This window comes from Danaus plexippus, chromosome 14, assembly GCF_018135715.1.
Source record: "Danaus plexippus chromosome 14, MEX_DaPlex, whole genome shotgun sequence".
In the NCBI taxonomy this organism is placed as follows: domain Eukaryota; kingdom Metazoa; phylum Arthropoda; class Insecta; order Lepidoptera; family Nymphalidae; genus Danaus; species Danaus plexippus.
Genome location: NC_083546.1, coordinates 5,754,271 through 5,769,626, shown reverse-complemented (window position 1 = coordinate 5,769,626; position 15,356 = coordinate 5,754,271). Strand labels below are relative to the sequence as shown.

At 28.9% G+C, this 15,356-nt stretch overlaps 1 protein-coding gene and 1 long non-coding RNA gene across 2 annotated transcripts in view; one reads left to right on the top strand and one right to left on the bottom strand.

Annotated features, from left to right (window-relative positions):
• The first annotated feature begins 1,912 nt into the window (after positions 1 to 1,912).
• The window catches only part of LOC116769462 (octopamine receptor), a 32,311-nt gene continuing 18,867 nt past the window's right edge, over positions 1,913 to 15,356 (top strand). The window contains exon 1 of the mRNA XM_032660564.2: positions 1,913 to 2,148. The gene's annotated coding sequence lies outside the window, so the exon portion shown is untranslated. The remainder of the gene's footprint in view (positions 2,149 to 15,356) is intronic.
• On the bottom strand, positions 4,682 to 6,657 carry LOC133319174 (uncharacterized). The gene is made up of 2 exons (XR_009752857.1): positions 4,947 to 6,657; positions 4,682 to 4,829 (listed from the first exon to the last, which is right to left on the bottom strand). It is a non-coding gene; the product is annotated as an uncharacterized LOC133319174 (long non-coding RNA).

Genomic DNA, 15,356 nt, shown 5'->3' with positions numbered 1-15,356 from the left:
TAAGTTTCATTTTTAATGGGAACCCATACGTATATATTATAAATATATATTATGAATAAAATTTTATCCGTGGTTGAAATCTACTTATTTTCTTACATTTTTTTCGTAAATTTCTTTTCAGAAGTATGAATTAATTAAACCTATACATTGCTCTACGTCTAATCTGCTTGCAATAAAATCATTTCGCGTATTCTGTTCGTATAAATATTTATTCAGTAATACTTTTCTATTGTAAAAGTTTATTTGTATTTAAAATTTACATATGTTACACTAAGTGTTATAAACGAAATTTCATTAAATAAATTAAAATACTTGCTCATATGACGTCACCACGAAGTCTCTCAAATTAGGACGCACAATTTATCAAATCACATGCTCTGAATTTTTGGGTTATTTTGCAACCCAACAATTCAGCTCGTTATTTCAGATGGTAAATTAAAACAAAAAAACGTAAAAATTTCCTTTTACGTTTTTTACAATTTACTAACGATGCCTACATACATATCTGCATGTCTAAATCTCGAGTCATAGATTGAGTAACATGGCGAACAGCCTTCTGATTGTAAATGGCAACCCATATAATAGCTTTAATCTTATCTGCAGTTAACCTCTATAACCAACAATTTGTGTGTCAATAATACAATCATAGACGGGCTCGGATATTCAATGAGGCGTTGCCAATCTCCTTCTAAAGATGAATTTACATCTGAGATTAATTCATGCTTGGTCAATCCGATAAATAACAGATAAATGATCAATATAATTTCTAGAAAATGAAGCATAATCGGAAAAAAAAAGTTTTATTCCATAAAATGGTTAAAGCTATGAATCAATGATGAAAAACATTGACATAAAATTATTGTTAATTTTAATAACTACTTCGCTTATTTACATCACAAGTTATATCACATCGATTTCAAGTCTCTCAGTTTCTGTTTGCTTTGTCACAATAACGTATTAATTACTGGTTGTAATTATTTCTACATTATCACTAATTTTAATAATATTACGAATAAAAAACAAGTGAAATATATCAGTCAATTCCTTGAGGCATTTTTTTTATTGTAGTTACATATTATGTTACCGACAGTTAGCTCTATCTCCCTCCATTATATATTGATGTACTAATTTAAATTTGTCATCGTAATGCTGAGAATTATTATATTTAAATTACGAGTGGATACAAAAGTTATAGAACATTTGTCAGAATGTGACTTAATATGGGTGTTCTGTAATATAACAAATTTTACTAAATGACAGTTTCCTTGGAATTTAAGAGTCATGGTATACACGTATCAGCCATGTCAGTAATGCTAAATGTCCATACAATTAGTAATAACTTACACAAATGTAGTCATCAACTAATTGGAAATCAAATCCAATGAATAAAGTGCTTGATTAAAAATAAACAAGACTAAGTTTGAACAAAATAAGAAGACCGCGATTTTGTTTCAGATTTTATTTTAAATTTCATTATTTTGAAATGTTGTTTGTAAAAAAATATTCATTTAGAATTACAAGAATGTATTACCTTCCTTTTTAATTTCGGAATAACATATTTACTGGCTATAATGAGTGAAATATTAACAAACTCATAACCTAGTACGAGTATACAATTTATGTGTTAGATCAATTAAGATGACTATATCTGATGTAGCCATTTATATAATTCATAATATAGATATATTCACACGTAAAAAAATATTTTTTTCGATAAAATACAATGTTCTTTTGTGCGTGATATGTCCGTACTTCACCAGTTAGGAGAAAAAGTAATTTTATCTTAGGATTTCTTACAAGATATTATATCTATAATAATTATTATTTATAATAAACCACAGCTTCTAAAATTTTGAAGTCGTAGTAGATGACGTACGCTACGGTGTAGAACTCGTAGCGTCAGTTGATAACCAAGCGCTACGCCGTTCACACGGAACCTGGCTACGCCGTAACCATCTCCCTACTTAGTTACGTATTTATATTGTGGATTTTTATTTTTCACTTATTAAAAATGACCGACCACGAAATTGTTGATGGAACTTAAAAAACTGTGTAGTTACAATAAATCTGTTTGAGTTCTCGAGTGTTGGCTGTAATAAAAAACTTTTATGGGCCGAATATTATAATGAAAAGTATAACAATGAGATGGTAAGTAATACGATGGTTTCGTGAAATATAGCGTTCATATAAAATTGAAATAAAAAAAGTTTTTTATTTCGTATTCCATGAAAATTATATAAATATTTAAACGAAAATAAAAATAATATTTATTAAAAGATATTTTGAAACGAATTTAATTGTATTGCAATAAAAAATTTCCAGTGTATATATTATAAAACGTATTTTAATATAAACGTATAACAAAAAAAATTGTTATGAATTTATACGTCCAACGAAATTTTAATTAATTAATATTATAACAAGATACTAAAAATATAAAATTATAATACATTTTAATATTTATTTATTAAAAAAACACATGTCATTGTTTTAATTGACCAACTTCTCTGTTATTTAATCTTTTCCATTGTAAATGATAGATTGACCTGTGATCGATCGACGTGAAATGTGGACCAGTTACGGTTTTCGATATATAAGTACATATTGTAATCGTAAATGTATTGTTGTATTGTTTACCAATCCAATCTAATTACGTATCAATAAAATTATTTTTCGTCTAAACAATGTATAATTCATTTGAAGTGTGGTCAATGAAAAGTAAATTTTTTAATTGTTATAAATATTTTATACAAATGAAAAGTAGGGCAGAGTTACGAGTTACAGTGTTTATAACTAAAAATTCTGATAACATATTGTTTTTGATATAGTCATTTGAAATAAAAAAAAGGAAAATTTAAATGAAATTTTAAGTACAATAAGATAAATTTACTCAATTTAACCGATTTATATACACGCAAACAAAAAGGAATCACATCCTTTAACCGTTTTTAATAAAGGAGTAAATTTTATATTTGACCTTGACTTTATTCATCCAAAGATTTATTTTATACTGCTTTGAAGATTTTTCATCGTTTTTAAATCAGGTGTCAAAGGGATTCGAAATATTTTTTAATTTGAATAATAGGATTGAAAAATAATAACTCCACGTCTAATAAAAAGAAATAATTAATTTTAGTTTGAAATTCCACCAACGTTATGATATTTTTTATTGTAACTGGTACTGTACAATTTATACGACGCTATTCTATTATCTTTTACTATTTTATTATCTTTATCTTGTCTTTAACTTTGGAAAAGTTTTCACACAAACAGGAATAACTGTAGGGCTAATTCTATTGTATATATCGGATTTTATTATAAATTCATTATTTTAAAGACAGGACGCCAGCCTCGCTGGCGTCTCTAATGTCACTTGTTTCAGTAAGTTCCAGATATTTTAAAATGAAACGTCAATTCTTCTAAATGTTCTTGTATTTCTCGAAGGTTCTTTATGCTCCGCACTCGCTGAACTCTGCCGTCCCCTCTCGTGCGTCCAGACGTCATATTTAAACCAGAATTCAAACATAGTTCTATTCTCTTTGATTTCGTTTTACTTTTAACAATAGTAACGACGACCAATAAGTTGTTATAATAATTGGTGCCAGTTATTTCCATGTTGCATCCGTCATTGAAGCTGCTTGCGCCGATACGGCCATTCTGGCAGGCGGTGCGTGCTCTGCACCTGCCTGGTGATGTGTTCTCTCTTGCTTAGCTTTCGTAATGTTCTCGTACCCGTTGCAGGTCTCGTAGAGTAGATGGGCCAGGTTCAAGAATTGATGCTTCATCGTCCGAAGTCATGCCGATACGGTTATACTGATGCGTGCTCTGCATTGTTTTCTGTGATAACAGAGAGATACTTATGTAGTCTAGGTACTTCCACAGTAAACCTAGATAACTTTATATTGTTATAGTTATGGTTAACAAATTTGTTGTGGTCGTATGGGTTACGTTGTTTATTACGACTCATCGTGAGACGAAATCATAATATCAGGTCCAATTATTTAATCTACTTATGGCTTTGGGGCATCACACGAACACTCATAACATGTCATAGGACGTCTCCACATTTTTTTTTTTTTATTTATTTTTTTTTTTTATTTGTTTGGCGTAAGACGTCTCCACCCATGGACATTTTTTTTTTTTTTTTCGTAAGACGTTTCCACCCGTCTAAAATATTTTTTTTTTTTTTTTTTTCTTTATTTGTTTGGCGTAAGACGTCTCCACCCATGTACAATATTTTTTTTTTTTTTTTTCGTAAGACGTTTCCACCCGTCTACAATATTATTTTTATTTTTTTTTTTTTTTTTTTTTTTTTTTTTTTTTTTTTTTTTTTTTTTATTTCTTTATTTGTTTGGCGTAAGACGTCTCCACCCATGTACAATTCTTTTTTTTTTTTTTTTTTTTTTTGTCGTAAGACGTCTCCACCCGTCTACATAAATTTTTTTTTTTTTTTTTTTTTTTTATTTGTTTGGCGTAAGACGTCTCCACCCATGTACAATATTTTTTTATTTTTTTTTTATTTATTATTATAATTTTTTTTTGTTATGGTTCGGATCCGCACGCCAAATGCATCTTTTATAGTAATATATCTCAAACTAAGTGTTAGACAATCACATTGCTAGCAATGATTAATGGTAATGCGTTTGAATGAAGCAATTTGAACAAAATGAAATACGCTCACCGGATAACTATTAGGTAGGCGAACAGTCCACCTTACTGCTTGCTTAGTAATTCTGTGTCGTCCCTCAGATGCTGTGAAGTCTCATCGTAGCTGGTCATGTGCCACATTCGTAGCTGGTCATGTGCCACATTTCAAAGTCATCCACGGTCTAAAATCACTTTACAAGATATTAATCATTCTCAATTATTTTCTGGATTTTGTATAGTTCACAAAATTTTAAATATAGGGATATCCGATTTCTGGGGCTATATTTTTTCATTATTACAATATCTCCCTTCTGGAATCTTTTAATCGTAGCTCGACCTCTCAAAAACCTAGCTTTGTATCTTCTCTCCGCCTCGACCATCCTGTTTTGAATGTGTTGATGCATTACTTCGATTTAAACGGACTGATTGTTGAATTGTAATCTAAACTGTCAAAGCATAATTGACTTGTTCGTATGTGCAAAACATCGGCAAGGATACTAAATTTTCCACATGTATTCTTATCACGTAATAAATCTGCTCCGGTTAATATATCAGCAGTCGTTTCAAAACCTGGAACTATAGAAAATTATTTCTACATTAATAACTATTTAACTTTTCATTGAAATAGTAAGGTCCGATCTCAATCCACGCAAATAGTTTACGATTTGTTTTCTACACCCAGAGATATCATTTGCAATTGATTCTTGTATAACGCACCACTGCGATCTTGCATTTTATTTAAGAGTACATTTACCAGTTGGTATTAAATTAAAATTGGGCGTGATCTCCTTATTCCCGTCGGAAACACGATTCAAACGCATGACCACGGTTAGCAGAAAAGGAACAGAAATTAGTTATATTCACAATAGATGTATTTTATCAGGATTTTGGAGTCGAGTATGCTTTCGTTTGAATTACAGCATCGTTTTTGTAGAGGCACTGCCGTGTGTTAACCAGACATGTTGCAAATATTACTGTGAAGAGTATGTCTATTGTCGTATTTAAATAAAGCAATGGTCTCAGTAGTTTGATATTAAAATCATGCAAGTTCTTATAGATCGAGTGAGTACCTTTCTACTCAAGTCTTCCCAAGGCCTCCCTACGTCATCTCATGGTATTCTTAAGGATACAGCAAGGACCTGTGGTTGGCTCAAGAGTAACACGCGATTAGTTCAGAGGTACGCTCTCCACATCTGTGGTGTAGACTTGTCTTCTCACGGCTCCACAAGGCATCCCTACGGAATCTCATGGTTCTCTTATGGATACATCAAGGACCCGTGGTTAGCTCAAGGGTAACACGCGATTAGCTCAGAGGTCACGCTCTCCAGATCTGTGGTGTATAATTGTCTTGTCACGGTACCACAAGCCTTCCCTACAGAATCTCATGGTTCTCTTCAGAATACATCATGGACACGAGGTTAGCTCAAAGGATAATAACAAATGTTACCTATGGTCTCACGTAATGCCTCTTGTGTAGATGTTGCAACTAACCAATCGTCTGCACACTTTCTAGCTCGCTCCTTTAAAAGACTTTAATTCGAATGTCGTAGTTACTGATTTGGTACGTATTTACAGCCGTAAAGATGCGTTTGAATCAATCCCGAACACACACACTATCACCGGGATCAAAAAATCTTGTTAGTAATTTTAATCGTATCCCTTGTTTTTTATTAGTAGCAAACGTTCGGTCACGCTCTGCATTGTTGACATCATTTGCATAAAAGACTGAGGAGCGTTCTTCATTACGCAAGTTCTCCGGATGATTATTTTCTTGAGCTGGATCAGGATTTACAAATACACTAAGACCGGCAGTAACTGATCACAGGAGCGATCCCACTTCTGATATCGGATTTTATTATAAATTCATTATTTTAAAGACAGGACGCCAGCCTCGCTGGCGTCTCTAATGTCACTTGTTTCAGTAAGTTCCAGATATTTTAAAATGAAACGTCAATTCTTCTAAATGTTCTTGTATTTCTCGAAGGTTCTTTATGCTCCGCACTCGCTGAACTCTGCCGTCCCCTCTCGTGCGTCCAGACGTCATATTTAAACCAGAATTCAAACATAGTTCTATTCTCTTTGATTTCGTTTTACTTTTAACAATAGTAACGACGACCAATAAGTTGTTATAATAATTGGTGCCAGTTATTTCCATGTTGCATCCGTCATTGAAGCTGCTTGCGCCGATATATACTATAAATCTATTAATAACTGTTGACATTTAAATGGATATGACTAAGTCGGCAAATGATGATACATAATAAGTAAATAATAACGAAGATGGATATTCATATTCTTTAGAAGTTCGTAATAAAATATCAAATCATACCTTTGAAATACTATTATTTCAAAGGTATGATTTGATAAAACGGTAAAACACCCGTGGTGTTATAAATTCTATTTTATAGACAGTTTAAAATTCACATTCATATATAATTTCAGTTTGGTGCATAGTCACAACTTTATCTGAGAACTAATAGAATTTTTATGGAAATTGCTTTCCGAGTGATGAAACGTAAAACCACTTTTTATTTTTTGATTTAAAAACTGTAGAACTGTAGTTGTTCATTTACAGTATTGATATATGTTTTAACCACTTTAACTGGATGAAACACGCTCTGTTATAGTCATAAATAGTTTGCGTGAAACTTCAATACAAACGAGGAAGTTGCGTCGTGAAAAAGGTTTAAGTATAAATGGACTCTTTCCAAACTGAACGATGTCCAATCTTTCTTTAAAAGCCTGCTCATATTTTATGTCACTTAGTGTGTTTTCTAACTACTATTTCTCATAATTATTGTCCTTAGTGAAGATTTGTAAGAAGTAAAAGGAAAGACTATAATTTATTAGATATTTTAAACATGTTATAGTTAATGTAATTGTGTTCCACAAAATCCCAGAAATTATAAATTATTGTTTTAATGAAGGTACAGGTACACATAAATATCTAAGTTTTATAACCTTCAGTACCATGTTCAGTGAGCGAATATGTTCAAGTTAAAAACTCCGCTTATAAGATAAATTAACTAGTACAAGTCATACTTGAGAAACATTCAACCCGCGTGCTTAACATAACAAGACTGAACTTGACTTCATTCAAACAATAGCTATTCAGGTTTTTTATATTTTATTTCAAATAAAAAACATTTAGACTGCAGATCAAGCTTGTCTAAGCTTGATCTGCAGTCTAAATGTTTCTTTATTAGTGATTATGACTTGAAGTCTTAGTAACACTTATCGAATTTATTAGTTTATATATATATGTAATTATTTGGTAAACAAGGTAAATATGTATATAATATCCTGAGAACAGTACAGTTATAAATTCTATTATTTACTTTTATTGTATTAAATTACTTTGTTTCAAATTTAATAATTTTAGATTGACGGGTAACTTGCCTGTAGCATTTAATTTTCGTCCTAGTTTTCTCATATGAGGAGTAAACTAAGCATAAACGACTTTAGTCCTGGATTGCTGTGACTAAGAAGTTTTACTCGTCTGTTGCTCCAAAAAGCTACACGCAGTATTTGATATAGAAGAACATATTAATAAACAGATGGACAATAAAATGGTCCTACAAAGAGTCCATCGTTGCCGTTCGATGTACGAAGCCTTACTATATCATATAAAATTTAAGTTTATTTCAAAATGTAACTATTAGATTTCCCATTCAAACATTCATGACGATGTTATATTTTTCGTATCATAAACTGACAGACAGGTTTTGTATTGATAATTTACATCTATGAACACATTGTTTAAAATTTCAATACTATTGGCATATCATCCCGTTAACTTCATGCTTCCTGACGTTCGTAGTATAGAGGTTGATGTTATTAGTTTTAGTGAAGATAAACCTCTTTAAGCCTGAACAGTATATAAACATTTCTTGGAACGAAAATTCGTATACACAGTTGTGATGTTTTCGGAGCTCTTGTAATATTATCTTTTAGCTAGAACTTTTACGTTAAATAATAAATATAAATCAGACCTTATGGAAATAGATACGGAGATTCGAGGGTAGAAAATTGAAATTAATGTTTGGAATTTAATAAAGATTCGAAACGTCATCAGCTTGTCTTGTTGGAGACTGATTTTTTATAAAGGATTTATTTTACATTAATTTAAGTTATCCTAAGAAATGAATCATTATAGCAGTATAATTTTATGTATATTGATAAATTATGAATAAAACTAAGTTTACCTTTATAATATAATGGAATCTTATAAAAAAAACGATGTAGAGAAAATTCTATAAAATTAGCAAGTGTAAAATAATTATCGTACTTTGAAAATTTTTGGAAACTTATTCAAATCTAATTATAATTTTCCTTTGTATCACAGAGAAAAACAATTTGCGCCTTTTGACAGTATGACAATTTGTGTTGAATATAAAAACGAAGACCTTATTTCGATCAACCCGTCTCATAACAGAGCAATGGTTATTAAATAATTTATTTAAAAAAAAAACGACTAAACTATAGATTTATGATATATATATATATATATATATATATATATATATATATATATGATAAATCTGCGAAACTCTTGCTAATTGTAATTCAGTAATGACAATTGTAAGTTTGGGAAATGGTGATTTTAGTTGTGAGAAGTTGTCGTTGTCACAATTAACTCTGTCGAAGTTATCTTTAGGTTTGAACGTGGCTTGTATACTATCTATTGATTTAGAGTTTGTGTATGTAACATGTTCGTTATAAAGATTTCTAAAGACGGGATATTATTAGAACGTAATATTGATTTACGACAACCTTTACATATTTCCGAATGAAATTGAAATGAAATTTTGTAACGTTACATGGAATAATATATACCGCTTTTAAAAGATAAAATGAGTTTTATGAATATTTTAGTTTATAGAGGACATGCTGTTCCCACGACTTTATTTCGAAACGCAGAAAGTCAAAAAGGAATGCAAAGAAATTATTTTGGTCGACTCACACATTTAGTGAAAAAAATATTTTTTAATAATACAAACACGTTTTTCTTAATTTTCAAAGATCATATCGTAGCCTATAAGTGGGCTATTTTATAATTATTAAATAGTAATATGATGACTTACGTTATTTGTATTTTATTACCGTAGACACAGTATTGTTATTGTTCTGTGTATTGTTTACTCATATTATATAAAAAAATAGAAAACTGAGTAAAATTTTATAAATTGATATATTGAATCATAAAATATTCTTGTCCATACTCATGACTAATACATCACAATAAATATTTTCACTCATTAGGTTTAAAAATTCCAATATTAAACAAACATTTCGCATTGTAGGCATACGTTTTACGCGTACTCGTGAAGATTATGATGTCAAAATTAGATTTATTGTACAATATATAGCTAAATATGCATAGTTTTTCAAATATAAGAATTCATTACAATTGCTTCGTTAAACCAAATATGTTCGAAATTTAAGAAATTATGTCATAACCATTGTTAAAACATAATTTCTAAGTCTAAACGTTTTATTCTATAAGATGTTACTTTAAAATTTAGTCTGTAGCTTAGCCTCAAATACTTTTTCTAAGGCGATTAGGGAAGTAAAGTTTCTACATTTAAACCGAAAAATTTCGTCTACGTTATTTAAAGAGTTTCTAATAAAAGTTATTTAAATGTAAATTTAAAAGTTATTTATTCAATTTTTTAAGGTGTATTATAAATGATTTTTGTATAGTTAGCTCGGGGCTACATTTTTTTAATAAAATGTTAATTAAAATTTGTATTATGCAAAATCAAAATAATTTCTCTGCCTTAATTTAAGCAACAATTTTATTTATATATTTTGAAAATATCAGCTATGATTGCTATTAATAACTCCGTCTGTAATTATTTGTTTGTTTTCCTCGAAATGGGTGTAACACAAAAAAATATTAATGTTGTTGATGAATAAAACTGTGCTCGAAGCATATTTGTACTATAATTAGGACCTATTATGGTTTTAACTAAAATCTAAAAATAGTCTATAATTTCATTGTCCATAGAAACTGTACAAAAATAATTACAAGAAAACGTTCCAACAAGTTAAGCCTATTTAAAGTCATACGTAAAAAATGTCACTGGCAATTTATGTGTTTATTCAAACAAAAACTTCAAGTTTCGTAACTTGTCCAATTAGAGTCGTTTGTCCGGTCATAAAAACAGCCCATTATTATACTTTGTACTGTACAAAAAGCTTTCACGGCTCCGGATACATTATAAGAGATCCAGTTTTAGCATTGTCACGTTTCTTTTTATCATTGTTTGAAATAGTAAATGAAAAAACAATGCATATATTTTAATTAAAACTATGACGATATCACTCAGTAACTTAATTTTAAAAGTTGATTAATTAAAACAGTGGTTCCCAGTTCATTTATTCACCACTTCAAAGACCTGACTTGGGATTATTATCTATTATTTTAAATAATTGACAGCTGTTTATACTTACATGGCAATATTTTTTTATAATAACAAAATCTTTACATTTTATTTCTGAGTGTAGGTCTCAATTCAAAGCTTTGTTCCTTTGAGATTACTGTTTTTGCTTTGTTAAATATTATTGAGGTGAAAAAAATATTCTTTAAACTTTAAAGGTCTAGAATAAATCATAAAACAATTAAAATTACAAACAATGAAATGCACACTGCATATGAAATGGTTATTCTTATTTGCTTCTTCAATTATAAAGGAAATGTAGGAACATTAAACGCTTATTATATATTTCTATATTTACTCGTTCAGCGCATGACATCTAAAGAGAAATGCAATTATGCAAAACGCTGGCGTACGTAAAATAAAATTCTATTAAAATCTACATCTAAAGATTATATTCATTTAATATATTTTTCAAACGGCGGAATTTTTCAAGCTTACTAAAATATTTTTAAGTTTAATTTTCAGTCTTAAATGCTAGTATATTTCTTAACGTAACAAGATTAAATAATTATATTTCTGAATGGAAAAATTGTATACCATCTCAAAAAGAAAATTCCTTAACGAATAATATCACAACTTTTTGGTCGATAGAAACTTTTCACCCCATATTCCGTCAAGTTCCGTAATTATAAGGTTGCCTAAAACATGAGCTCTATATACATATATATCGGAAGCATAGAATTTGGAAATTACTTTCTTACATTTAAACTTTATCACACAGATAAATTGCAATTTGAAATACTTTTTTCTTTAAGTTTTTAATTCATAAAAACAAACCAGGAATTGGAGTGAATAATAAAGGATAAAATAAAGGGTAAATTACTTTACCTTAGTAAGGTGACTGTGATCCTATTCTAACAAAGACAGTCTTAGACATTGAAATGATGTTGCAAATAAAAAAGAGATTTATATACAAAAAATTAAAATGACTATCAATGTCATATGACCCAGCTTTTTCACAGTAACTTGTAATTTTTCTTTTACAATCAGAGACGAGAAGTTGTTTTTTAAATGGAAATTGTTTACTCTTACAAGAAACAATTTAAATCTATTATTCCATGTAATCAGTAGCCGTTTATAAGACTTGAAAACTTTTAAATAAAAATATACGAAATCAAATGTGAATTCAGGAGTTATTAAGGATGATTTTAGAAACAAACAAACAAACAAATATAAGATCGTTTTCGCAGAAAAAATCAATGCATATTGCAATTTATAAAAATAACAATGTAATATAGAAAGCTATGTCTTTGAAATCTAATTAAAAATTTCATAAAAGTAGAAGATATTATTTCATTCATATTTATAAATGCAATCCATTTTATGACCGCAATAAAATTACTTACACAAAAAATATCGTGCATTGTTATTGAATTATCTACAGTGCCAGCTGTCCAATTTGTGATTTCGAGCGCGACCACTTTGCAATAAACACTTTTGTTATGCAACTGGCCTTTGTTTATTTATTACTAATAATAAAATTTATTTCAAAATATGAATTAATTTAGAAGGAAAAAATTTTCTTTTGTTGTATATACGCTATGATTTTTTGTATAAAAACAAATAGCATGAATTAACACAATCTTAACGAAAGATTAAATTCGATTATATTTCTTTTATTATTTAAGAAAGAATGAACAAATTATTATTTGATTTCAATTCTTAATAAAGCCTTTCAAAATTTGTTCAAACTTTAATTTCTCTTTTCTATTATAAAGGATGAAGTTTCCTCAATATCATTTTAAAGTAAAATTTTCAAATTATCATACTATTAAAACTGAAAATTAACTCTACTGACCATTAAAACCAAAAATTAAATTCTAGAATACTGTTGTTGATATTGCAGTTCTAAGTGCGTTGAATGTAAGCTACATATATTTTTATTTTCTACTTTGATTCCATGGGTTTCACAAGAAACAAAAAATAACTTTATATCAAATATTTCATTATTAACCATAACATTAACGTTCTGCGTTCTGTAATTCTCATCTAAGATTTTTGTCTTACATTGATTTATATATTATTTGCGTTCTTATTTCTTTGAGTGCTCCACAAATTTGATTTTTAAGTTTTAAATTCTGTCAAGGTACTCGCGTGTATCGCGAACTCCCGCTTCAACACTTATTTACAGTTGACCGTTAATCTGTTTTGATTCACCCATTTTTACTATTATTTATATACACTTAAAAGTCATATTAAAATTTTCCTATTTTAATAATGTACTTATTCTTTTGTATTTCGAAAATTTAAGCAAAAGATATACTTTATAGTTTAAACATTTATGACACAAAGAAATGGTAATAAATAAAAACTTTTAACTTAGGTATGTACATGTCCTTGATGGGATATATCTGTTATAATGTATAAACTAATTATAAGAAAGAATTTTTAAATTAGGAATAATTAAAAAGGTATCGAACAAATAGTATAAACTTCATGTTAAATTTTCTGTATGAAAGAAATCTAAGAGCAAATACTTTCCAATCGGCTTTAAATAAACGTACCTACTGCAGAAGACACCCATTCTATTTCAGCTCTCAAGTAAATTGCGGGAGAAATTCAATTATATTTTGATTGTTTGTTCTATGTATTTATTGACAACATAAGAATATGTCTAAGTGCTACAGATGGTGTGAAAAATGATCTTCAATCTGTCTGAGTGATGGTAGCATTAGTATTCTTAATTGCTAAATTAAAACTCAAATTCCCAAAACACAACAAAATAATGTTAATAGAATCAAAATAATGGAATCAATGTAAAAATCAAATATAACTGATTTATTTGAAAGTAAACTTTGAAATTTCTGAATATATATACATATATGGATTTTATGTTATCTGATAATTAATCATAAATATTGGACATAAATTAAATTGAAATCTTTCTCTATCCTATATATTTCCGATAATAATTAGAGATTTCATTGAAATTATTTCGTTTTATTAATAACTTAAAAAATAAGAACATTACTATATACTTGTGATGATTAGTTTATGTATGATCACTATTTTGTTCAAAATAATGAGGTTGAGATTTACGAGGAAGATTTTATGAGTCTTTCCGTTTAAAAATAAATTTTCGTTTACAAAATAAATAGTTGCCTAAAGCCATAAAAATGATTAAATATATTTTATACACAGACAACTATTGAAAAAATATATAAAATTTGCAATTAGGTTAAAAATAGTGTATTTATGTTTAAAATATCCGAATGGTACATGGTTTGTGCTTACAATTGGTGAGAAATACGTATTGTATTTAAATGAAACTAAAATATTTCGGATATACTACGCTGATTTTATTATTTTAAAACTACATAATCCCACATCTCGTCTGCCCGTGATCATGGTTGCTGAAAAGTAACCGAAACATCGGGATTATGTAGTTTTTAAATAATAAAATCAGCGTAGTATATCCGAAATATATTGGTTTCATTTAAATTAATAAAACTCGCGAAAGTCTTAGACCTCATTAATACGTACTGTACGTAATATAGAAATACATAACTTACATAAGATGTTATTTCTGAATTTGTATAGATAACTCAATTTAGGTACTTGATAGCCACACAAAGTTCAGATTACGTTTAAAATTTATAATATAATCAAAGACGAAAATTCGCTTGTTCTATACTCTGACACAGTCTGACAGATTCATTAAGCTCCACAGAAAGTTATAGACCATAGTTCTGGCTTTAAGTAAATCAATCTTTTGATCGAATCGAAAATTTAAAAGATATAAATGTGGGTAATTCTAATAATACAACACTAAAACTGCTTTTAGCTCTTTTAGCCGTTTTAGAAGTAATTAAGTAAGTTTTGCATGTGGTCGTTTCTGTAATTAAACTTCGGTGTAGGGTCGTTATGACGTTTAACTTCTAAGCAAAGTTACAGAACTAAGCATTCCAAACTTTGTCTTAGTTTAAGTCGAAATTAGTAAATAAGACCCTTAAGTAATTTTTATCCCATAAGGTATTTATACAAAGTACTTAAGACAAATAACGCTTCAGGTTACATATTTATTCGTAAAAAAAATTAAAAGCACTTTCTTTGGTTGTTCTTTTTTTTAAATGAAACTAATATTTTTCGCATATAATACGCGTGATTTTATTTTTTTTTTTGAAAAAAACTATGTACTCCTGACGTTTCGGTTACTTTTCAGCAACCGTGACAGCAACTTACAGCAGTTGGTCCTGTTATTTATCATCTACCTTATTTGAATTTTGCGCTAGTGCCATCAAAATTACCGTTCGAAGACATTATCTG